Source organism: Protopterus annectens, chromosome 16.part0 (genome assembly GCF_019279795.1).
Source record: "Protopterus annectens isolate FY-2018-M chromosome 16.part0, PAN1.0, whole genome shotgun sequence".
Classification (NCBI taxonomy): Eukaryota; Metazoa; Chordata; order Ceratodontiformes; family Protopteridae; genus Protopterus; species Protopterus annectens.
The window spans coordinates 815,623,167-815,650,327 of record NC_056750.1 but is presented as its reverse complement, the minus strand read 5'-3'; positions in this window follow the sequence as shown (position 1 = coordinate 815,650,327).

Genomic DNA, 27,161 nt, shown 5'->3' with positions numbered 1-27,161 from the left:
TAATATCAACTATTATAATGTGGTGCTGTGGTGTACTATGACCTGGTATAGTGTGCCTGTGTGGTGTAGTATAGTCTGATATCATGTGCTGGTTTGGTGTAGTATTGGATAGTGTGGTAGTATGGTGTACTATGGCATGGTATAGTGTGATGCTGTGGTGCAGTAGGGTCAGGTATAGTGTGCTGGTGTGGTGTAGTATGGTCTGGTATACTGTGCTTGTGAAGTGTTTACGGTTTGGTATAGTATGCTGATCTGGTATAGTATGGTCTGGTATAGTGTGCTAATGTGCATAGTATGGCCATATATAATGTAAGGATGTGGTGTAGTGTGGTTTGCTATAGTGTGCTGGTGTGATGTAGTATGGTCTGGTATAGTGTGATGGTGTAGTGCAGTATGGTCTGGTTTAATGAACTAGTGTAGTGTAGCATGGTCTGGTATAGTGTGGTAGTGTGGTATAATATGGTATGGTGTAGTATGCTGGTTTGATGTATGCTCTGGTATAGGGTGCTGGTGTGATATAGTATGGTCTGGGGTGTGGTATGGTATAGTGTGGTGGTGTGTTGCAGTACAGTCTGGTATAGTGAGCTGGTGTGGTGTAGTATGGTCTGCTACAGTGTGCTGGTGAGGTGTTTACGGTTTAGTATATTGTGGTGGTGTGGTATAGCAAGGTCTTATATAGTGTGCTGGTGTGCTGTAGTATGATCAGGTATAATGTGAGGATGTGGTGTAGTATGGTCTGGTATAGTGTAATGGAGTGGTGTAGTATGGTCTCATATAGTGTGATGGTGTGGTGTAGTATGTCTGTTATAGTGTGGTGGTGTGATATAGTATGGTCTGGTATAATGTAATATAGCACAGTCTGGTACAGTGTAGTGGTGTGGTGTAGTATGGTCTGGTACAGTATGGTGATGTAGTATAGTATGGCTTGGTGTAGTATGCTGGTTTGATGTAGTATGCTCTGGTACAGTGTGCTGGTGTGGTGTAGTATGGTTTGGTATAGTATGCTAGTATGGTGTGGTATGGTATAGTGTGGTGGTATGATGCAGTATGTTTTGGTATAGTTAACTGGTGTGGTGTAGTATGGTCTGCTATAGTGTGCTGGTGAGGTGTTTACGGTCTAGTATAGTGTGGAGATGTGGTATAGTATGGTCTGATATAGTGTGCTGGTGTGCTGTAGTATGGTCAGGTATAATGTGAGGATGTGGTGCAATATGGTCTGATGTAATGTAATGGTGTGGTGTAGTATGATCTCATATAGTGTGATGGTGTGGTGTAGTATGTCTATTATAGTGTGGTGGTGTGGTATAGTATGGTCTGGTATAATGTAATATAGCATAGTCTGGTACAGTGTGGTGGTGTGGTGTAGTATGTTCTGGTACAGTATGGTGATGTAGTATAGTATGGCTTGGTGTAGTATGCTGGTTTGATGTAGTATGCTCTGGTACAGTGTGCTGGTGTGGTGTAGTATGGTTTGTTATAGTATGCTAGTATGGTGTGGTATGGTATAGTGTGGTGGTATGCTGCAGTATGTTTTGGTATAGTGAGCTGGTGTGCTGTAGTATGGTCTGCTATAGTGTGCTGGTGAGGTGCTTACGATCTAGTATAGTGTGGTGGTGTGGTATAGTATGGTCTGATATATTGTGCTAGTATGCTGTAGTATGGTCAGGTATAATGTGAGGATGTAGTTTAGTACAATCTGGTATAGTGTAATGGTGTGGTGTAGTATGGTCTCGTATAGTGTGATGGTGTGGTGTAGTATGTCTGGTATAGTGTGGTGGTGTGGTGTAATATGGCCTTGTATAGTGTGATGGGGTGATGCAATATGGTCTGGTATGGTGTGCTGGTATGGTATAGTATGGTCTGATATAGTGTGATGGTGTCGTGCAGTATGGTCTGGTGTAGCGTGATGGTAAGGTGAAGTATGGTCTGGTATGGTGTATTGGTTTGGTATAGTATGGTCTGATGCACTGCCATATTGTGCTATCGAGATGACTGACCTGACTAAAAAATGGCTTGTGACTGTCCTTGGCTTAGGTAGCTATTTTAGCCTGAGGTTTGGCTATAGTGGATTTTATTAAGCTCCTGGGTTGTTTGTTTTTCTCAGTGGCAAGGGCTCTAACACTCTTCTTACTTTTCTTCAAAACTCCATTCCTTTTCCTTTTATTATAAATCTTGTTGATATTATGGCTCCAAAATGTTGTATTGTTTCCAGGGTTAGCTATGTACTTATTCCTAAGAGGCACATATGCATTTATGCAGATGTTTACATGCTTGCATAGTGTGGTGGTGTGGTTTATCATTGTCTGGTATAATGTTGTGGTGTATTATGGTCTGGTATAGTGACGTGGTATGGTTCAGTACGGTCTGGTATAGTTTGGTGGTGCGGTGTAGTATGGTCTGGTATACTGTGATTGTGTGATGCAAAATGGTCTCTATAGTACCCTGCTGTGCAGTAGTATGGTCTGGTATAGTATGGTGGTGTGGTGTACTATGGTCTGCAATAGTGAGCCAGTGTGGTATAGTATGGTCTGGTGTAGTGTCATAGTGTGGTATAGTATGGTCTGGTATAATGTGATAATGTGATGTAGTATGGTCTGGTACAGTGTGATGGTGTGGTGCAATATGGTCTGGAATAGTTTGGTTGTGTGGACTTTTATGATCTGGTACTGTGTGATGGTCTGGTGCAGTAGAGTCTGGTATAGTGTGAAGGTGTGGTGTAGTATGGTCTGGTATAGTATGGTGGTCTGGTTCAGTGTGGTCTGGTATAGTTTGGTGGTGTGCTGAAGTATGGTTTGGTGTAGTGTGCTGGTGTGGTGTAGTATGGTCTGGTATAGTGTGCTGGTGTGGTGCAATATGGTCTGGTACAGTGTGCTAGTGTGGTGTAGTATGGTCTGGTATAATGTGCTGATGTGGTGTAGTATGGTTTAGTACAATGTGCTGGTGTGGTGTAGTATAGTCTGATATCATGTGCTGGTTTGGTGTAGTATAGGATAGTGTGGTAGTGTGGTGTACTATGGCATGGTATAGTGTGATTGTGTGGTGCAGTAGGGTCAGGTATAGTGTGCTGGTGTGGTGTAGTATCATCTGGTATACTGTGCTGGTGAGGTGTTTATGGTCTGGTATAGTGTGCTGGTCTGATATAGTATGGTCTGGTATAATGTGCTAATGTGACATAGTATGGCCAGATATAATGTAAGGATGTGGTGTAGTGTGGTCTGGTATAGTGTGGTGGTGTGGTGTAGTATGGTCTGGTATAGTGTGGTGGTGTGATGTAGTATGGTCTGGTATAGTGTGCTGCTGTGCTGTGGTATGTCTAGCATAGTGGGATGGTGTGGTGCAGTATAGTCTGGAATAGAGTGATGGTGCAGTATAGCATGGTATGGTATCATGTGATGGTATGGTCTAGGATGGTCTGGTATAGTGTGCTGTTGTGGTGTAGTATGGTCTAGTATAATGTGATGGGGTGGTGCAGCATGGTCTGGTATAATGTGATGGTGTGGTGTAGTATGATCTGGTATAGTGTGCTGGTGTGGTGCAATTTTAGTCTGATACAGTGTACTAGTATGGTGTAGTATGGTCTGGTATAGTGTGCTGGTGTGTTGCATTTCGTCTTGTATAGTGTACTGGTGTGGTGTAGTATCATCTAGTATACTGTGTTGCTGTGGTGTACTATGGCCTTGTATAGTGTGCTTGTGTGGTGTAGTATAGTCTGATATCATGTGCTGGTGTGGTGTATTATGGGATAGTGTGGTAGTGTAGTGTAGTGTAGTGTACTATGGCCTGGTATAGTGTGATGGTGTGGTGTAGTATGGTCTAGTACAGTGTACTGGTGAGGTGTTTATGGTCTGGTATAGTGTGCTGGTCTCATATAGTATGGTCTGGTAAAGTGTGCTGGTGTGCCATAATAAGGCCAGATATAATGTAAGGATGTGCTGTAGCATATACACACACACACACACACACACACACACACACACACACACACACACACACACACACAAACACTACATCCATCACTCACAGGATGAACCAGACACATGTTTCAGTCTTTGATGTTAGCTAAAAGTGCTATTCGCAGCATCCACAGTGTGCCCAGTACTGACTCCTTCTGCAATTTGTTCAGAGTTACATGTATTGGTAACATACCTAAGTATAATTGTAATTTTTTTTTATAAAACCCATTGCTCCTGCTACTATTGGAACTATCTGTGTATCTTTCTTCCACATTGCCCTCATTTCTGCATGCGAATCCTGGCATTTTATGACTTTGTGTCTCTCTGTACATAAGACATTGTAGTTACTGGGTGTGGACTACTATATCTGGTTTTCTTGCATCTATTTTTTGAACTGTTGGTAATGGATGATTCTATGCGATATAAACATAATTTTCTATAATGCTTTGTGGCTCATATCTCCAGTGTTTTTCAGCTACTTCAATATTATAATTTTTGCATAATACCCAATGCAACAGTCTTGCCACATTATTATGCCTTTCAGTATACAGTCCTTCTGCCATTAGTATATCACAATCAGCAACAATATGTGCAACTGTTTCCAATTCTGTTTTACAAAACCTACATTTGTCTGTTTATCCTACATTTTCAATGGACTTTGTAAGCCAGCATGTACATAGTCAAGTTCAACTATCTTTGGCCTCCAATATTAACCTTTCATATTTTTGTTTACAATTCACCTCTCCTTAACCATTCCTGCATATTTTTCTTTCCATCTGAATAGCATGAAACTTGCCCTAACAGGCCTCTAGAATCACTGTTTAACCATAGCCTACTAACAGGTTTCATGCTTCATGAATGGAGAAAGGCAACCATCATCCCTCTGCAAAAAGGCAAAAAAGCAAGTCATCTATGTTCCCTGGAAACTACACACCCATATGTTTCACTAGTTTCATATGTAAAGCCACGGAAGGAACTATCATGAAAATGATCGGTAATGACATAGGAACCTCCAGACACTGGACCGAAACCACTCTGGTTTCATCAAGTGCAGGTCATGCTTACTCAAGCTGGTTCACAGACAGGACCCAGGAAATTAGAACTGGGAGTTCCCCTGTACAAAGAGGCCAGTCACCAGCGGAGTGTCTCGGGGATCAAACCTGGGGTCACTCCATTTTGGCATCTCCTTCTCTGAAGTCAAGGCCAGTGTCAAGGACCTCTGGCTGATCAAATTTGCAGATGATTGCAAATTAGAAGCAGTCATAGAACCCCCTACTGACACTAATGTTTCCAAGAAGGGTTGATACAGATAAATAACTGGTGTCAGGACCATGGACCATATCTAAATTCCAAGAAATGTATAATAGTATCCTTTGGGAAGCTGGCCAACCCTTGTGACTATCATATTGACAATATACTCTTAAGAGTTGATCCATTAGTCAAGGACTTGGGGACACACACAGACTGTTATCTAGCCTTTGACCATCACTTGTCTACAATAGTAAGGAAATCATTTAATCTTGCTCAACTTATGGTATGGCATCTGGGTCCAAGGAGGTCATTGTTCTATTGTAAATGACACTTATCAGACCTATCATTGAATAAAATGCCCTCTATGGTATATACTTAACCAGGCACATCCAACAATTGGAACATCCATAGAGGTTCCTCATTAAAGGAGTTCAGGGTTATAAATACCATGTTCTATGCAGATCATCTCAAATCCCAACCCCTTCCACGGAATAAACTCCTTATTCATGTGAAGCAGAGTTCCTCCCTAATCCAATTCAACTGTAACTTGGACAACTGAACGGAGAATCTGACAATCATCCTTGGTTTGGCACCTATGTCTTGAATTGACAAAGGCAGCCTGTGAATGGTTCATCTCCCAAGACTTTCTTGTAAATGTTTCATCTCCCAAACCCCTGGTTACACTACCAAGGGTACCAGAACATAGCAGAGAACTGAGATATATGGCTAGATTTAAAAAGGTCATGATAGTTGTTAGCATCGTACACACCTGTGTATCTGTGGGCATACAATGCTGTCTCTAACTTAGTTTTTATCTTTTACTAATATTAAAACATAATGTCCAGTAGTTTACAGACAATATTATGACATTTCCACAAGAAAATAATCATCTGCAAATGTATCTTTTGTTTCTTAAAACAAACCAAACTGTGTACACAAAAGAAAACTACAAAGGCAAGTCACAAATGCTACTGTGCTGGAGAGAAAAAGCCGCCAAATTCAAAATATCAAAAAATACAATTCACTTTATTAAAACAGAATCAACCTCATAGCTGCCCTGCCAGCATCCATTCAGATCATTGTTCATCCAATGTTAGTAGAGAACCAAACCGATTCATTCACTGGCAAGGTGAGGTGAGATCAGGGTGTGGGCTGGCATGGTCACATGGTCATCATTGCCCACAGGCAGGTACAAGCTCCTCCACTTAGAAGGTACACGCATACCACTACACAGGCCTACCTCATGGTTAATAGCAAGGTTTCGTCAAGGACAGGTCATGCCTACTAAACCTGGTGAACTTCTTTGAGAAGGTCACCAAAACAATGAACAAAGGCAAATGGTTCACACTGTTTACCTTGATCTTGCTAAGGCATTTGACACAGTACTGCACTTGGGTATTGCTGTCAAACTCAGGATGTTCGGTATAAACTCTTATGTCACATGGTAGATAGCCAGCTGGCTCAAAGACAGGACTCAGGAAGTTAAAAGTGGGGAGTACCCCTCTACCAACGCAAGAGTTTGCTAGGCTTCTTTAAATAGAAATAAAAAAATGAGGGTAACTCCAGTATGCAAGCAAGTTCACCTTCAAATAAATTGAAGAATGCCTGGAATCCAAGGTATTATTGTAACAAGCAAGTTTAATGAAAGTTTACTTGAATGCTTTTGTCCTATAAAATATGTACTCAGACTACATGAGAACAAATACTTCCATAACATAGCCAGCCTCTTATATAATACCCTTTGGTCACATGTTGCGGTTACTTATATAGCGGGGTTTTTTCTCCTTTACTTGTTTTATTGCTAGGCTCCTTGCTGTAGATGCTCACTTGCTTATCTTTTAGGAGGTGTCAGTAACACAGCCAAAAGCTCACTTATATCCCCCTCCTCTGCCCAGACATGCACTACCAATGCCATCAGTTGGACACAGATTCTCTGGGTCATAGGGTTTACCCTTCTACACTACAGAATCTGGACATCTGTAAATACATTTTAAACTATTCCCCATCTCAAACTCAAAACTACTTTTCCACCGTTCTAATGACTGCATTTACAAGTAGTAATGGATTGACATGGTCCCATTCTTTCAGAATAAAAATGTCTCAACTTTATATTAAAAAAGGAAGATTTATGTATGACTGTAATGACAAACATGTTAACATACTGTGTAGACTTTTCTATAAACTCCCACATTTTTCATTAGATCCACAACACTGCAGAACTTTTTGTCTGACTTTTCATCACAGTATTATAAGCTTTAGTTATAACTTATACAATACATTTTGGTTCTGCTTTTCTCTGGAAGCACTATCCACAGTGTCTCTTTCTGAAGTCATCAGTCTCCTACAGTCTTTATGTTTATCAGTTGCATAACACCACTTATGTATCCTTTCATCATTAGGTGTATCATTTTTATGCAACAATTTATAATCACTAGGGGTCCTATACTGGATAAAATCAGGTTATATTGGCTAGGCTTGGAAGGGCCATTAAGCTCCTATGAACCTATGAACATATGACAAAAAGGTCTTTTCTAGGTCCTCTTTCAAATCAGTGTAATTCTGCTGAGCACATTTCTTTACTTCGGATACCTTCTGAATGCTATTTATTTATTATATTTGAAATATGTCTTTTTCTTATGTCTAATATGTCTTCTGTCAATTGTTCCAAGTTTTAAAAAAAAACATATAACTTATTCTATCTTTATTTATTTTTTATTTTTTTTATTTTACATTTGTTGAATGGGATAGTCCAACTGGATACATGTCCATTTTCAGAGGAGGCCCGGGGAGAAAAGCTCCAAAGGTAGTTATTAAAGCAAACATAACATAATACAAATTAAGCAAAATAAAAAATCCAAACATAAATGTGAAATCACCGATTTAATAGGACACAAACACAGAATCCCCAGCGACTAAGCGCTTTCACCATAACAATGGCTTCATCAGAGTAATGTTGGGTAATACAGACAACATTTAAATAGTATATTCCCCTGACACCTAACCAATCAACATTAAATGACATAATCTCGTGATTTAGACAGTTAATTACACCTTTGCTATTTAAATGTTGTCTGTATTTGTGTCCTATTAAATCAGTGATTTCACGTTTATGTTTGGATTTTTTATTTTACTTTCCTTGTTTTTGCTTCGTTTGAAGATTTGGTGTTCCTACAAATTAAAACACAAATAAGTTTCAGTTGAAATAGTATTGGTACATAAGTGCAATTAAAGATTTAGTCAGTCTTGGAGCAAGGACATAACCACTGAGAATTGAAATACTGCTTCAGACTTTTTTTGAATTGAGAGGGTAGTTTCTAGGGTAATGTCAGCAGGCAGTGAGTTCCAAGTTTTTCAAACAGAGATGGCGAACAGGGAGTCACCGGCTGAGTTGGTGGATTTGATAGTTTGGACTACCAGTCTATTAGATGAGCAAAATGGTCTGAGGTTGAAGTGGGGGTAGATAATGTTTTTTTAGTGCAGGTGTATTTTCAGGTTGGTTAAGTACTTTATGAGCCACTATAAGTTGGTTATACTGAATTACCCTGGGCAGTTCAAGCCAACCAAGATTATTTAGGTTTTTACAGTGATGTGTTCTGTAGGGCAGGCCAGTGGCAAATCTAGCTATGTGATTATAGCAGCTAGAGAGTTTGTTAAGTTCAGTTTTGTTTAAGTTGGTAAGTAATGGAGAGGCATAGAAAAGGGTAGAGAGTAGATTGGAGCGACAATGGCAGTTCTAGCAGGTGGGGTTAGGAATGGCTTAATCCTATATAGTGAGCCTAGTTTTTTATTAATAGTTTTAATAGTTTTATTGGCATGCACATCAAATTTAAGATTGTTATCTACGATAACACATAGGAGTTTTGTGTAGACATCTGGGGAGATTATGGTACCATTATTAGACTTAATGGAGAAGGATAAAACTGGGGATCTTTGAGTGGGGGAGAAAAGTAGTAGCTTTGTTTTGTTGGGATTTAAAATCAGACAATGATCAGAAAACCAATTTTCAACTAAGTTAAAAGTACTCTGAGTTATTGTCTGCAAATCTGTCTGAGAGGTGGCAGAGCAGATCAACGTGGAATTGTCTGCGTACTGAATACAGTTTGCTTTTGGGGTGACAGCATGGAGGTTATTAATGAAAATGGAAAACAGAAGTGGTCCCAGAATAGACCCCTGGAGGACACCTAGGGTGTTGGGTAGGAGGCTGGATAGTTTGTTCTTCCATAGGGTGGCTTGTTGTCTATCACACAGATAAGACTGGAATCATTGGAGAGAATGATTGCCTAAAGACATTGCTTTCAGGGTGTGGATGAGTAGGTGGTGGTTAACCATATCGAAAGCCTTTGAGAGGTCCAAAAAAAAGGGCTGAGGATAATTTGTTATTGTTCCTGTTATAGTTTATAGCATAGGAGAAGGTGAGGAGGGCTGTGGTAGTACTATGATGTGGCCTGAAGCCATGCTGAGAGTTAGCCAGTAAGTCGTTCTGGATTAGATAGTGCAGAAGCTGTTTATGGATGCACTTTTCCATAATTTTAGCCAGAGGTGACAATATATAGCTATGGGGCTAAAATTAGACAGTTCAGTAGAGCTACCACCTTTATGGAGTGGTATGACATGAGATATTTTCCAGATAGAGGGGACTGTAGCTTTTAATATGGTATGATTGATTAAAATGGATATGGGGTAAGCTATGGTATCTGCAGCTTTTTGCAGATACTCAGCAGGGAGTAGATCAGCAGATAGGGTTGTAGGTTTTAATTTTTTGATTAGGGTACGAATTAAAGATGTAGAAACTGGTTGGAAGCTAAAGGAGTGTTGAGTACTGGGAATGGCATCCTGTATATTAGAGGAGTTCAGAGGTCACTGGCTAGCTAGGACCTGGATAGTCTCTGTGAATAAACTATTGAGGGTGTTAGCGACATCCTCTGGTAGTTTATCAGTACAGATTGAGGGAGTTGGAGTGGTGGTTTGTCCTGGGTGCAGTAGTTTATTTATACCTGCCCAAAACGTTTGAGGGTTATTTTGATTTCCTGCTGGAGAGGGAAGTAGATTTTTTATCTAGTAAAATGGATCTTTTTGTCTCATTCCTTAATTGCCGATATTGAATCTGAGCTAGAGGAGCTTTAGTGGCATACCTTGTAGCCCATGCCTTGTTTCTGAGTGTGATTCTTGATTTGGTATATTTAGAGAGCCATGGTGCAATTTTTGTTTTGGTCCTAATGGAGCGAGCAGGAGCATGAGAATCGAGGATGGTAAGGAATTTATTGTTAAAGTAACAACGGCTTCATCCAGGGGCAGGTATTTCAGGGCAGACCAATTACATGATTTGAGTTTGTCTTGAAACTTGATAGGATTAAAGCTCTTAATATTTCTTACTGTTCTATAGGTGGGCTGATGGGAATTATTGGTTCTGTGTTTAAAAATAAAGGTAAGAAAGTGATTGCTGAGGTCATCAGGGAGGGTCCCTGGCGTATACATTTGGGGGTGACTATTGATTAGTATCCAGTCTAGTATACTTTCTTTGTGATTAGGTTTACCTATCCTGGTAGAGGTGGATATGACCTGTGTAAACCTATATAGGTTTACATGGGTAGTAGGAGGTTGCGAGGAGCAGGTGTTAACCAGACACAAGGATATTAGAGCCTGCAAATATAGGTATGTACACTGGTAGTTTATAGCAAGGGGTTTATAGTAAGGCTTTTTATGTTTTGTTTTACTGCTTAAAGTGTTCCTTTAGCAATTGTAGGGGTTGGTAACACTTTTTTTTTTGCTTACAATTTAATGCATAATATAGGGAAATATTTGTTTAAAGCCACCAGTATTCTTTAGGGATAGCTACTTTGAATTAGACAATATATTAGAGTTTAGGGAGCTGGGTTCAGTATTTAGGGCTGCCTAATAGTGCTGTAGACCCAGGTCAGCATAAACTGTGGTACAAACAGAGAGAATTTGAAATAGTAACCCAAGCAGACCTGTTTAGTCGAGGGACAGTTCAGAGCAAGTTTTCAGCTTAAGTTTCCACAGGGTAATGTCCTTCTAATAATATAAGCCTTGCAGGACAGCTGTTAGAAGGGATAGCACCCTTAGCAGGTCTGCTTAGTCGAGGGTCTATTCATCTGCTTTTACTGTGTTTATGTTTCTTCTTACTTTATTACTTTATTTTGCTTTTGCGTCATCTTAAAAGTACTCAATTGTTTTTATTACTGCTTCGTGCAACTATCATTCTAAGCCTTTTGTTTTAAGCACTTGGGCTTCAGACCAGTTGTTTTACATTAAGAAGGTTTGTGGTCTACACTATTGTGGCAGGACAGGTAGCTTACATCCTTCTAAGTTGGGAACTGCTGATTGAAGGCTCAGTGTCTGTTATTCTAAAAGTGTATTAGTTCTGGTTTAAGCACTTGGGCTTCTGGCCAGTTATTTTACATTAAGAAGGTTTGTGGTCTGCACTCTTGTGGAAGGAGAGGCTGGACTCTGCCCTTCTGAGCTGGGAATTTCTGGTTAAAGGCTTATAGTGCCTGCATATTTGAACTGTTTCTTACTGAAATTGGTGCACCTTGTTTGCTGTAGCATAGACTAGATCCAGGCCTGCTGCATCTAGCTTTGTTTGTATAACTTGAGCACTAATCCAGGGCTTCTTAAAATTATTCAGTTGTATTTATTACTGCTTGGTAGTAACCTGATTAAAGTGTAGCTATCATTCTAAGCCTTTTGGTTTAAGCACTTGGGCTTCAGACCAGTTGTTGTACATTAAGAAGGTTTGTGGTCTGCACTGTTGTGGCAGGACAGGTAACTTACATCCTTCTAAGTTGGGAACTGCTGATTGAAAGCTCAGTGTCTGTTATTCTAAAAGTGTATTAATTATAGTTTAAGTACTTGGGCTTCAGGCCAGTCATTTTACATCAAGAAGGTTTGTGGTCTGCACTCTTGTGGAAGGAGAGGCTGGACTCTGCCCTTCTGAGCTGGGAATTTCTGGTTAGAGGCTTATAGTGCCTGCATATTTGAACTGTTTCTTACTGAAATTGGTGTGCCTTGTTTGTTGTCGCATAAACTAGATTCAGGTCTGCTGAATCTAGCTTTGTTTGTATAACTTGAGCATTAATCCAGGCCTTCTTTTTTAGAGAAGGTTCCCCTGCACCCCAGTGGCAGAAGTGTGCAGTTAGAACTTGTCTGATTGAAGACTACAGGAACAGGGCTCAGTTTTGAGATTTTTTACAGGTTAATTGGGTAATTTGTTTAAAAGCCTTTTCTGATTGCTTGTAGTCATCTAAAGCTGTTTTAAGTGTGTTTTATTTACTGTTTGTAGTCGTTTAAATCTGTTTTAAGTGTATTTTTTACTGTTTTTCCTTATGTTTTCAAAATTTTTTTCCTTGTTTCCCACCTTTCTAAGCTAGTATAGTCCAGTTTTCAGACTAGTGCTGAATTCAGGGCTGTGTTACAAGTTTCTGAGTTGCCCATACCTTACTTGGATAGAAGGAGGTTTCTCTGTTCACCTGTGAAAGAGGGAGTTTTGAGCAGCCATCTGTTCCTGGAGGAGTGGTTCCAGCCCAGAAGTTAGTAGTTTATAGGCCATTTTGGGCTAATTTCTATCTCTTTTATTTCCCCTGCTGTAAAAACCATGTTCACACGGTTTTGCACATCTGGGCAGTGCCAGTTAGCTAGGGCTAAATTATTCCTGGCTCCACTACGTCTCCTCTTCAGTTTTTTTCCCTTGAAAGTAGTCTAACTCTCAACCTAAGCACTTAAAAAGCATCCTACAGTCCAGCACTTGCTCAGACCTAATAGCAAGCACTAATATACCCCGACTCTTCATTGCCCAGCAGGGCAAGGATCATTATTCACCCCTCACCAACCAAGCGACTAAGCAGCTCACCCTACTATTCAGGCATGACCAAAGGGCAATTTCAGGTATACTCTCCAGTCCAGCTGGTGAACCTTGGTATCCTGAGGCAATGTTACAACTGCTTCATGTACACAGACAACCCTCTCCTACCACAAAACATTAACATATGCGAGATATGCAATTATATAGCTAAACTGGAGGCTAAGCTCTCTCCACCCAAGACTGGAACAGGCAGTCATGAGGGGAAGGTTAACACTTGCACCACACCGCCAGCCTCACATAGACATACTAAACCAGCACTGGCAAAAAATGCACATAAATACACAAAATCATACTCAGAGGCTCTAAATAAAAACCTGCAAAAGCTTCTGAGACCTCCAAAGCAGACACCCAAAAAACCTGCACCTCCCGTCACAAACAAGACAACACATAAAACACAAAATCAGTGTGCCGCACAATCACAGCCCTTAAAGCGAAATAACTTACCTAACACACTACTAATAGGTGACTCTATAGTCAGGCACACTGATGTCCCACTCACTAGGTTGGACAAGGAGAAGGTTACTGTTAGCTGCCTGTCAGGAGCCAGAATCCGCCACATAACACAAGCACTCAGGTCACTCCAGAACAAGTACAAATATGACTCTGTCATTGTTCATGTTGGTGTGAATGACATGAAACGTACCTCCCTGGACTATATGAAAAGAGACATGGAAGAGCTCTCTGATCATGTAGCCCAGGTGGGTATGACACTGACCCTGAGTAGCATCCTGCCCTCACCAAGAGTGATACCACAGTATAAAGAAAAAATGATAAATTTCAACAATTGGCTAAGCTTCTGGTGTCATTCAAAGGGAATCCAGTGTCTGTCAGCCTGGGAAAACATGCTCGACAAGCCTCGTTGCTTCACAAGAGACGGCTCGCACCTGTCACCCCTAGGCTTTCGAATACTGGCCAAGGCTCTTGCTGCCCCCATAGTGCCTTTTTTAGACAAGGCTCAAAAGTCAAACCCACCTCCATAAACAGCACAAATAAAAAAATGAGGGTTATGCTACTCAACGCCAGGAATTTAAATCTCAAAATGCACATGCTTGAAGCACTCCTCAGTAAGTCAGTATGGAGAATGTTGACATCTGTGCAGTAGCTGAAACCTAGTTCAAGGCTTCACAGAGCACCCCAGCACTACCGGGCTACAACTCATACCACACATTTCAGCCACAGAACATGGACCGAAACACAAAAGGAGGGGGTGTATCATATTCATCAAGGATACCTACACCTCCAGGTTAGTGGCACAGCATGATATTTCTGAGATCATCCATGTGCAACTAACATCAGACAAATCTGCAATGCAAATTGTGGCCTGCTACAGATCACCCACCATGACCCAGGACCACCACTCCGCCTTTCTGGAGACACTGGAAAACATGAAGGCCCTAACGAACACCCTGATATTGGGCGATTTCAATTACCCTACCGTTAAGTGGGAAAACTACTCAAGTACAAACTCCCAGGTCCAGCGCTTCCTGGAATTTATCACCTCAAATGCCCTGGATCAGCTGGTAAACTCCCCTACCAGAGGTGAAAATATATTGGACCTGGTCATCACCAACATGGGCGAGAGGTGTAACGCACCAGAGGGCAACCTGTCACTGGTTAGATCAGACCATAAACTAATCACTCTGGATATCCACACCACACCACCACCCACAACCAGGGAAACCACAGTGAAAAACATTTCTATAGCAAACTTCACCTTACTTAAGACAGAGGTGGTAAGTTTCACAGCCCCCGCACTAAAGGATAACAGTGTATTATATTCAATAATATGTCTGATCCATGTAGTATATAAAGGGTTAAAGACTTCTTTGGATCAAGAGAAGATATCATTTGTGATCAGCTGTGCGTGCTATGCTGCATCACAGGAAGATGTTCTGGAACTTTCTGTAGAATGCCTGCAGGAAACAGAAAACAAAGACTGTGTCCTTAGTTTAGAAGAAGGATAAACATCAATTAATAAAAATCAATGAAAAAAACAGACTATAGAAAGTCAATAAGATCAAAAATGTTATAAGTATGATAAAACAAATGAACACAATAATCAAGACTGTTATAGCAGAAGTAAATGAGATACATTACTGTGCAGCTAAATTAATAACAGATAGTCTTACCACAAATACACAGCGCCATAAGAGAAAGAAAAGGAAGAAATCAAATGCAACTGTGAAAGTATCAAATAGAGAAAATTATAAAGCAATTAAACAAGAATTGTCACTGTTAGAAAAGTGTAGAAGAGGGAACAGATTAACAGAAATACTCAGAAAGATAGACATGATAAAAGCAACACACAGTTTCAGAACAGACCATTGCAAATAATAAACTAAATATATCAACAGAAGCAGAAAAAGCTTAGATGATATGTAGATAAATATAAATAAAAAATACAAAATAAGCAATTTACTGATGACCCAAAAACATTTTATAGAGAATTGGGAAACAAGGCAAAAAGAATAGAAACACCACCAAAAAAAAGAAGAAATACACACATTTTGGAGAAATATCTATGAAGACCATGTGGAACATAACAAAGATGCTGATTAGATAGAAGAAGTAAAAGAAAGAATTCTTCTTCTTCTTTCAGCCGGGGTTAGGGGTCACCACAGAGGATCACACCTGTCCACTCATGATTGGCAGTGGAGTTTTATGGTGCCGAGTTGCCAGCCTGGAACCCAACCTTCTATAGAAGGCACACACATGCACACACTCACAACTAGGGCCAATTGAGAGTGTCCAATCCACCTACAGCATGTCTTTGGGATGTGGGAGGAAACCGGAGCACCCGAAGGAAACCCACGCGACCAAAGGGAGAACATGCAAACTCCGCACAGAAGGCACTCTTGTTGTGAGGCAGCAACTCCAGCAAGTAAAAGAAAGAATAAGAAGTTCAAATGTTCAGGATATGAAATGGGATGAAGTAACGGCCAGAGAGATTGAAACTAAATTAAGAAAAACTCCTAACAAGAAAACCCCAAGCCTAGATGCAGTACCTGCAGTAACTTCTGGCTAAAATTATTAACATCTTTGTGTGAAGATTTAGCCCTGAGTAAGAACTATTTATATGCACACCCCACCCTGGTTAACAACAAGATAAACAATATTCCCCCTTAAGAGTAAACCTGCAAGATATCCTAAAAACTATAGACCGATAACTTGACTTCCAGCACTGTATATACTACACACTGAAACTTATGCCGACAGAGTTTATAGTCATTTAGAAGAAAACTCAATCATGCCAATGGAAGAAAAGGGTAACAAAAGAAAGTCATATGGAACAAAGGATCATTTGCTGTTACATAAAGTCATAATGGAGATTTGTAAAAAGGGAAAGAACCTAAGTATGGCATGGATAGACTACAAAAAAGCTTATGACAGCATCCCACATTCATGGAAAAAAGAGTGCTTACAAATGTGTAAGATACAGCCTACATTGATCAATTACATTACAGTGACCATGAAACAGTGGCAAACCAAAATCAGTGTATACCAAGATTATATATTCCTTGTTCTGAAGGAGGTATGGACCTCCTCGAAATTGATTAAATGTATAGAATTGCAATTGTAGGTATGCATATATATCTGCTGACCACACAATATCCAAATGTAGTGAAAGTTTAATACATGAGGAGAACAAGTCTAAGATGACTTCCCTGCTTAGTTTAGCAGAAGCATGTTGGTGTCAAGCAGGAATGGATATCAAACCAGAAGTAGATAAAAATCAGGCAGCAACTGAATTTGCCAGATAAAAGAAAGTATATAAGATGAAGGATCAGATGAGAAAGTATGAAATGTGGAAAATGCATAAATATAGTTGCAAGTAAAGAAAACTCCTGGAATAACCTCATTTCGATCAGGATCTGATGCAGGAATGGTTAAGGAGAGTTGAATTTAAACCAAAAGATGAAAAGTCAATATTGGCAACCCACGATAGTGAACTACACATCATGATGGTGTAGTGCAGTATGGTCTGCTTTAGTGAACTAGTGAAGTGTAGTGTAGCATGGTCTGGTATAGTGTGGTAGTGTGGTATAGTATGGTACATACATCATCTGTAAACATGGTTCACCAGAGGTCCCCATTTTTGATTTGAAGAATACAGAAGTATATTTATTTTTATTTTATTTTACATTTGTTGACCGGTCTAGTCTAGCTGGATACATGTCCATTTTCAGTAGAGGCACGGGGAGAAAAGCTCCAAGAAACATACAAAATTAATATAAAAGTCGTAACAGATCAAACTAAAAAAAAACAGCTATTGTTACATAAAAACATTATTTTTTTTTTTTAAAGTACAAAATACAATACTAATAGTGAGCATAACATGAGCAGTAAGCAGCAAAGGGTAATTTACAAGAGAGGGTACAATATTATATACATAAATTGTATTTGTAACAACATGGTATATTGATTCTTTAAGGGTAAGATTATAAAGATGTAGAGTGATTATTAGTGTAAAGGAAAAAAAGTTAGTCATGGTTAGTACAGAAGCATAGCCAGTGTGTATTGAGAAATAGTTTTAGATCCCTTTTAAAAAGTGAGAGAGAAGTCCGAGTTATGAGTTCAATGGGTAGTAGATTCCATAGTTTTCCAACAGTGTTAGAGAACAGGGAGTCACCTGCTGAGTTGTTAGATCTGAAGTATTGATCAGCAGTTTGTTTGAGAAGCGCAAGTTCTTCAGATTATTTTAAGGGGTAATGAGACTAGAGAGTATTGGGGTGTTGCTGGGTTGATACAGGGTATTGTGGGTTATAGCAAGCCAGTGAAATTAAAGCTGGTTAAGAAATTCTAGCCAGTCTAGTTGTTTTAGATTCAGGCAGTGAAGAGTTCTGAAAGGAGAGCCTGTAGCAAATCTAGCAATATTATTATAGGATGTTGCCAGTTTGTTGAGGTTGTTTTTAGAAAGATTAGTGTATATAGGTGAAGCATAGAGTAGGGTGAAGATTAAGTGAGTTCTGGCTATGGCGGTCCTGGCTACTGGTGTAAGAAAGGGTTTGATTCTGTAAAGGGATCCCAGTTTTTTGTTAACTGATTTTATTGTGCTGTTTATATGTGTATCAAAGTTGAGGTTGCTGTCTATTGTTATTCCTAAGAGTTTAGTGGTTAGGTCAGGAGAAATAAGAGTACCATTATTAGATGTGAGTGTGAAATGTATAGGGGTGGAATTCTGGGTTGGTGTGAAGAGTAACAGTTTAGTTTTTTTGGGGTTTAGGAGGAGGCAGCGGTTTGAGAACCATTGTTCTACAGTATTGAAAGCTTTTTGGGTAAGAGACTGAAGTTCAGTTTGAGAAGTGGCTGAACAGATTATAGTAGAGTCATCTGCATATTGAATGCAGGTGGTGTGTGGAATTGCTGATTGAAGGTCATTAATATAAATGGAAAATAGGAGTGGGCCTAATATGGAGCCCTGTGGAACACCAAGGGAAATAGGAAGGTGATTAGATAGTTTATTTTGCCAGAGTACAGGCGGCTGTCAGTTTTCTCGGTAAGATTTGAACCAATGCATGGCTAGAGGATCAAGTGAAAGGGATTTCAGTATGTGTAGAAGGAGTTGGTGATTAACTATGTCAAAAGCTTTAGATAAATCAATGAAGACTGCAGAGGAAAGAATATTTTTGTTACGGTTTTTGTTGATACAGTCTATGAAGGATAGCAAGGCAGTGGTGGTACTGTGGAAAGGTCTGAATCCATGTTGACAGTTGGCAAGTAAATTGTTATGGAGAAAGTGGTTAAGTAGTTGCTTATGGATGCACTTTTCCATTATTTTTGCAAGATGAGATAGCAGAGCTATAGGACGAAAGTTAGAGAAGTCATTGGAGTTCCCCCCTTTATGTAGTGGGATAATATGGGACATTGTCCAGATGGATGGGATAGTTCCTTCACTTATGGTTCTGTTGATCAGAATGGAAATGGGGTACGCAATGGCTTTAGCACCTTTTTGCAGGAATTCTGCTGAGAGTTGGTCAGCTGAGGGGGTGGTAGGTATTAATTTTTGGAGGAGGGAGCAAATAAAGGAAGTAGACACTGGTTGTAAATGAAATGATATGGGTGGGTTTGTAGTAGAAGTAGGCAGATTTGAGGTATCAGGAGATAGATGGCTAGCAAGAGTTTGAATGGCGTCTGTGAAGAAAGAATTGAAGGCATTAGCAGTATGTGTGGGATTCTCACGGTTAGAGCCTAGTGGGTTGGGAGTGATAGAGTGACCTGGGTATAGAAGTTTGTTAATGCTAGTCCAAAACTTTTGTGGTCCCTTGTGGTACGTTTGCTGTAATTGGAGGTAAAAGTTCTTTTTGTCTAACAGGATGGCTTTTTTTGTATTATTTCTATGTTGTCTAAAGGTTTGGTGATCTGTAGGATTCTTAGTAGTATGCCATTTTGCCCAGGATTTGTTTCTGAAAAGGATTTGTTGCCTAGTATTATTAGAGAGCCAAGGGGCCAGTTTAGCTTTATTTCTAACATATGTTGAAGATTAAAGGTTATATTTATCATTGACTCTTACAATGGAGTCACCAGTACATGTTTAATGGAGGGTTGAAGCACACTTGGTGTGGGGCTACTTTTTCTGGTAACTCTGGGTTATGGATATGGCGGTTATTTGTTGTGGCATTTCATTCTCACTGATACCTATTTTTTTGTGACCTTGGCTGGCCTAGGCAATGGCTTTTTTAGTGTCTCAGTATATAATAATTTTCCATGTATTTGTATGGAGTGCTATGGAGGTATGTGGTACTCACAGACTGTATTACTATGTCAGAGTGATGCCAACATCTTAGTTAAATATTTGCATCTCTCACAGGTAGTTTGTGATGGGTTAGGTAGCAGTTCATAGTGCATGAGCATCAGACAATGGCTGCACTGCCAGAGTATACCTAGTGCTGTAAGGCTGGCAACTGCTCTAAGACAAGTGGGCTGACCTTCCATTCAGTCCAAGAGTTAAGAAAACTGGGGATATAAGACTTATTTGTACAGTATTTCATTTGCTGATATGTTTCTTTTTTTAATAAATTCTTATGACTATAGGATATTAAATATAAGCGAGTACCATAAAACACTTCATCTGCTTGTATGACACCTGTCTTGTCTGTACTCAGTTTCATCCAAGTTCCTTCAATTTTACATTCCATTCCCCTATCCTTTGCTGAAGTTCTTGCTCAGAGCCTTCCTGCAATGTCGCATCATCTGCATATAGCAACTTTGTTGATTCATTAATGGAGTCCATCACCAGTATGAACAGCAGTGTCCTCAAAGTTGAACCCTGATGCACACCCTCTCCCACTAGAACCCCCTCTGTGAGAACAAACACTGTTCATACCTAAATCACTAGATCTCTGTACATAGCCTGCATTAATTCCACCAGTGTTTTAAGGACTTCAATCTATCAAAAGACTGTCCAAATCAGCTTTCTTGGGAGCTTATCCTATCTGATAGGTATCAGTTAGTAAAATGTCATTCCACCATCTCTCCATACCTCCCAGTCATGTACCTCAAAGTTCTATCCTTTGTCCCCTCCTCTTTAACATTCTCACCAACACAATCCACCTCATCCAACAACAAGCCTCCCTAATAGAATAAACAGATGATGTCACACTTATTTGCAATTCTGACAACATGGCACACCTCCAAAAAATTACTCAGAAAGATTTAACAGTACTGAAACATGGCTTTATAAGTCACAACTCATGCTCAACTCTACAAAAAAACTACTGATTTTTCAGCAAATCCATCTTTCATGAAAGAAAAACTTAATCCTTTCTCTCGATAATACAACCATTGAAGTCACTTGTCATAGCAAATTATTAGGGATGATAGTGGATGATAACCTTAAATTTGATCTGCATATACAAAATGGCATAAAATAATATCAAAAATTAGGGATGCTTTACAGAGCCAAAAGCTTTCTCACCAACACAACTAAAACTCCACTTGCCAGTACTTATCTCATCCCTGCACTTCTTTATGGCACTCCCATCCTTTCTATCCTGCAGACATCACAAAAATCAAAACATGAGCACTGCTAAAACATTGCTAACTTTGTAGAAAATACCCCTTTCAGAACCCACCACTGTATAGTACTAAATTGGTTAGAACTATCCTATCAACTAATATATACAAATCTTCTTACAACCTATAAAATTATCCAGCATCCATCTGCTTGTCAAACACTAAATTGAATTCAACACATCTATGTTCCCAGATGGTTATTATGATCCAGTAACCAAAACATCCTAGCTGTCCACAATCCTATCATATCTGCTGAGCATTCTCTGTACTCATACCATTTTGCTAAGGCCTGGAACTCCTTACCTGCATCCAACAGGTTGATACTCTCACTTCCATCCTTCAAAACCATTTCTAGCTAAAAGCTGGCTCTGTTCTTGCTCAACACCAGGATAAACTATATCCATAAATGTGAACCAATACCTATTCATACATTACATCTCCTTACTCTCCCTTTTTCACTCACTTCTTTGCTTCCATCTCTTTCTCTCCCCTGGATTTCTCTCTAAATATACCATAACCCTGCTTTTCTCTCACTTCACATTGCAATTGTTTCTAAATTACCTTTAATTTCTTTATGAACTGGTTAAAATGTCTCTAAATATTGAATCATTGCCATATAACTTGTATTTATTATCAACCAATATTTTCATATCATGTCTAATTTGGTATAATTATTTAAAAAGTAGTTGTTTTGAATTATTTTTAAAAATTGTAAAATTATGTTTATTGTATTACTTTTAAAGATCGTAAAATCAATGTTCTTAAAATGTTCTGTGATACTTGGGAGCTTTTCTCCCTGGGCTTCCACTAAAAATGGGCTCCTACCCAATCAGACATTCCTGGTAATCAAATGTCAGTAAATAAATAAATAAATAAATACATTGCAAGTAGTCAGATGTTTTTTCCAAGTCTAAGAATGACCAGTTTGAGTCTTTCTCCAGCTTCTTCTCCTCTACCTGCCGCACTGCAAACATTGGGTCAGTTGTGCTGCATCCTAATTTGAATCTGAACTGCTCATCTCCCATCTTGCTTTCAGCTATCTGCATATTCATTTATCGGTCACCCTCCACATCACTTTCATGCAGTGTGACAGGTGTCTGATAACTCTGTACTTCCCACACTTGTGAATGTCTTATTTTTTCATTGCTTCATAGGATCATAGGTAAGTACTAGGCTACCTATCTCTGTGGGCCAGTTTAAGCCTAGTCAGTTTCCCTTTATTTCCACAAAATAACCTATCCCATTTGATTATAAATTGGCCTTACCCATCCCATGGTCCATAATTATATATTACCTCTAATGAAAATAACTGGTATCATATCACAGATAATCTGAGGGGACCCGTGCATGGGAAAAAGCATTTAGGAGTTTCCTGTGTCCATTAGTACTACAGTGGGCAGTCCTGGGGTACATTTTCTGTTTCCCACAATAGATCTAAGTTATGCTTGAATATGGACAGAGATGAACTTTGTTTTTTTGGACAGGACGTCTGCTCCACAGCAGTGATATTCTCTTCTACATGACACTAGAACGCTTATTCACCAGTCATGAGAGATATGCATTTCTCTCCATATTGCTATAATTACCCTTCTACATGGCACTAGAACGCTTATTCACCAGTCATGAAAGATATGTCTTTCTCTCCATATTGCTATAATTACCCTTCTACATGGCACTAGAATGCTTATTCACCAGTCATCAGAGATATGCCTTTCTCTCCATATTGCTATAATTACCCTCAGGAATCATGCTGGTTTATTGATTATGCTAAACTATCCATATATATGGTACTTATATTTTGCCCCTGTTGTCAAACTGCTCTAAGATGACCAGTTCACTTAACTTGTATACATATAAATATGCCTACTACAACTCCTTGGGTCATATGAGCTCACATAAACTCTGCTACCAAATCTTGTAACCTATGTACTAATGTTTGTTATAATATGAGCAAATACTTCATACATTAAAACCATTTTTGCTGAGGTCAAACTCCAGCCCCCCGTTCCCATGTGTAAGATCTCCCCTCTTCCACCCTTATTTTATTATTTTCACCCTGTGTTCACTGTAGTCAATGAAGAATGATCCCCAGTAAGCAATACAACACCTTTTCTGCACTTTCTATGAAAGGCTGTTAGATCAGACCATCAATAAACAGCTAGCATAAAGACCCTAGGACCTTGCTCCAGTCCAAAGTGAGTAACATCAGTTAAACCATCCTCTCTGCAACCATTTACATTCTTGCGTCTATAACTCAAGTTCAGATGCTTGGGAAGATCAAGAGAATTTAAACCATACCTCTGTGAAAGCAAGAACTATCAATGCGTGGCTAGGGAAATTTAACTCGTGAAGGTCAGTAGGTCATATGTGCCTGTTCTCCTTGATGGTTTAAAGCAAGTGAATAGTGATATTTACTCCATGCTTAAAAGCATATAGCAAAACATGCATGATAAATGGCTATAAATAAATGAATAAGATTCCAGGTGAAAAGAAAGCACTTTGTGGAATGCATCTAGCAGAAAATGTTTTTTTCAGAGGTAGATGATGGCAAATAAATGTTCCACAACACTAGTGGGGCAAGCAGCTAGAAACAGGTAAGAAATAAAAGCTATAAACAGATGCAACAAAGACAGTTGTCAGTTGCATGCAGAATCAGTGAGCCAGAAGGATAGTTGTTATCACAGCTTGAGCATATTTAAGAAAATGAGTCCATGTATATTATATTATCCATTTTCAAGTTCACATCACTTTGAAAAAGTATTGATTTATGAAGAAAATCTGCATTTTGTTTTGAAATGCTTATTTTCAACTTTTAACACAGTCTATTTTTTTCTTTTTAAGAAATCTAAGGAAATGCATTTGTCGATTCCTTTTGTACATCATCTTGCATGTTAAAAATGTATGCCTGTGTTGATCTTCTAATGAAATACAACTGTTAACACACACACACAGAGTTGATTCTATCCAAATGGAATATTTTATAAAAAGTCATCTTCGTGATTCTCGGTTATATCATGCAGAGATATTGAAAACAAATGCCTTCGCAAAACAGCAACCAGGAGAAATAACTAGACACATACATGTCTGATTGTGTAGCTTTTGTGAGACCAGCTGATCAGATGCCTTTACTGTTAAGCTGCATGGTGGGAGGTGATGGTGACGAGGTGAATGGGTTCACTAGTGTTGCCAGGACTTACAAAATTTACAAGAATGGCACTAAATATTACTTTCTTTGGAACTGAGACAAAGTTGTCATGTCAGGTGTTTCTCGATGGTTTCTTTAATCTGTAAATCAGAAAAGGCTGAGATGAAAAAAATGTAGTGGAAACACACAGAATAAAGAAAACACTTCCATCAAAGTCAACAGTCCCCCCTATGGAGATGAATTAACAGACATATTTATCAGTTCCTGGACCCAGTTCCTCTCTTCTCATACCAGAAGCCAGTTATTATACTTGCATGGGAGAACCATCTAAAGAACAGATTAGTACTGACAGAACTTTAGCCAAAGAAGATTTCAAAACTATAAAATAAAACCTCTTCTTTTGTCAATGCCTGTAAAGCAGGTTGCTCTTGAGGCAGTCACCCATCTTTTAACATTTACTGAACCTCCCACAAACTACTTCACACTTTTCATTAATAATTTCACATTATTAAAGAAAGTGGAAAAGTATCTGTGCTATATTTTAATTCCTGCAGCTGTATGTACAGTGCCTTGTACTTCATTGTTTTTTTGGCTTTGTCACTAGGTCATGACCTGATGTTGCGTGGATGGCAGTGGCCATTTATGGGTTGGTACAGCAGACATACTCAGCAACATTGCACAGATGGATGCTGTTATACACTGCATCCTTATGCACTCATTAAAGCTAAAGCAACGTTATGTATGTTATAGCAGTTCCATTCTTTAACATTGTCACTGTTATTCTTGTTCATATTTAATGTATAAGGACAAATAAACATTTTCACTGATATTATGTTTATACCTAGGAAGATGTCCTCACTCCTAGTAATATGCTCTGTTTTTAAAAGAACCATTTATCAAAGCCCTCATCGCTTTTGTTGTTTGACACCAGTTATACTCTAACTGCATGTCTGTCACTTAGGGCATTCACTACACTACTACTACGTTGGGACCATGGTTTTTTTAGAAAGATTATGCACGTCGCATGAATTTAGTGAAGATTCATTTATTCGAGTTCACTACTACATTGGACTTACGCAGTTAAGATGGCTTGAATTTCCCCATGCTGTTACACACTCACAACTAACAACAAATTATACACTCACAGCTAACAACAAATTACACATTCACACACTCACAACTAACAACAAATTACAGAATAATCTACCACCCAGGAAAGTGCCCAGGTCTACATAACATAATCTAATCATACAGCCAAAAAAATACTTCAGTCTGCTGACAAAACCCTACTCACCATATCCAAATCCACCAGCAAAGATGGTGACTCCCTTTACTCCCATTGTATCTCTAAAAAGTGGATTAGCATCCCATACCCCTTAGGGCAAATAAATAATGTTTAAATTAAAACTCAAAACTCACCTCATGATCATATGGCTGTTACACATGTGTACTTCCTCCCTCTCGGATAAGCTCTATACATTTACTGAGCTTCCTAACAAAATAATATATTATCCACTGGTGCTGTTTTCCAAACATCCATACTCACTTCACTCTGGTTCTGACTTGTACTAACTCACTTCCTGTAGTCTCACTTTCAGTTACTCAACAGCACCTCTGAACTTACACATCTCTCATTACACCTACATAAAAGTGTCTCTTATTTCTCAGTCACCTACTGTTCCCCACCTTCTTTTACCTCCAACTAAAACTACACTACAGTGTACCTGGGGCTTCAGTTTTACACTACACATAATTATAATATCAAAGCAAATGCCGTTTAGCATAAAAACAATTCTCAGCTACCTTATTTTCTATTCCATCTCATGAAGTACATTTTTATAAATCACAAGTGGAATTGCATTTTAGTATTGTAAATTCACATTTTAGAATTATGTTTTCTATATAATGTCTTACTTTCATACTTTACTTGAAAATTGACTCCTGTTTGTATGTTGCAGCAACATTTCTTGTAACTTTTTTGTTATCCTTATAAATCTGTGGTGCTTTTCTCCCTGAGCCTCTATTGAAAACTGTTATTTTTAATGCCCACATGGACTTTCCCAGTAATGCAAAATAAATAAACTAATTATTTAATCAGTCATTTAAAATAAATAAAATTCTGCTTATACCGGGCCATTTTATTAGTTCCTGGTTTCATCCCAGTACTATGTTAAATGTACTGGATCAGCAGATGTGACGTTCACCGAAGAAAGAACAGGATCTGTTTTACTATGTTGATTATCTAATAACCTTCTTTATTCACTTGATAAGTAGGCCTTCGGAAATTTTAGCGTTTCAATTCATCAGTGCCAAGGTTTTACAGGCTCAGCAACTAATTTGGTGGACTATTTTTCATGTTAACAAGTGACAATGAGTAACAAATTTAAAATTCACAATGAAACTGAAGTCATGCCTGTTTTAACATAAACTGGGAGAATATGTGCATCGACATACTGGAGTCACGGTTAGCACACATAACTTACAGAACTTGATTGTCTGGTTTAGATGCCAAAGCGATTTGCTTGTCTTTGGTGTCTGCATGGGGTCCATGTGATCACATCAATTTTTTTTTAACCCCATGTTCCATTTCACTTCCATATATACCCCAATGATTCTAAACAGTCGATGGGCGGGACTGTGGTATGAATGCCTGGTTTATGTGTGTCTGTGTGAGCATCTTTGTACAGCTGCATCCTGCAATGCACTAGTTCTCTGCCTTAACCCCTACTAACTGCTACAGTGGACCCAAGTAGCCCTGCTATACTTAAAAGTAATAAAGAAGGTATCACAAAACAAATGACTGAACAACAGAAAACGTACATACCACTAGCCGGTTGTGTTGTTATTAGTGTTCCATTTTCATGTTATTTATCTGCATTTGATTTAGTCATTATGTTATATGGATAAGGAACCAGATGAA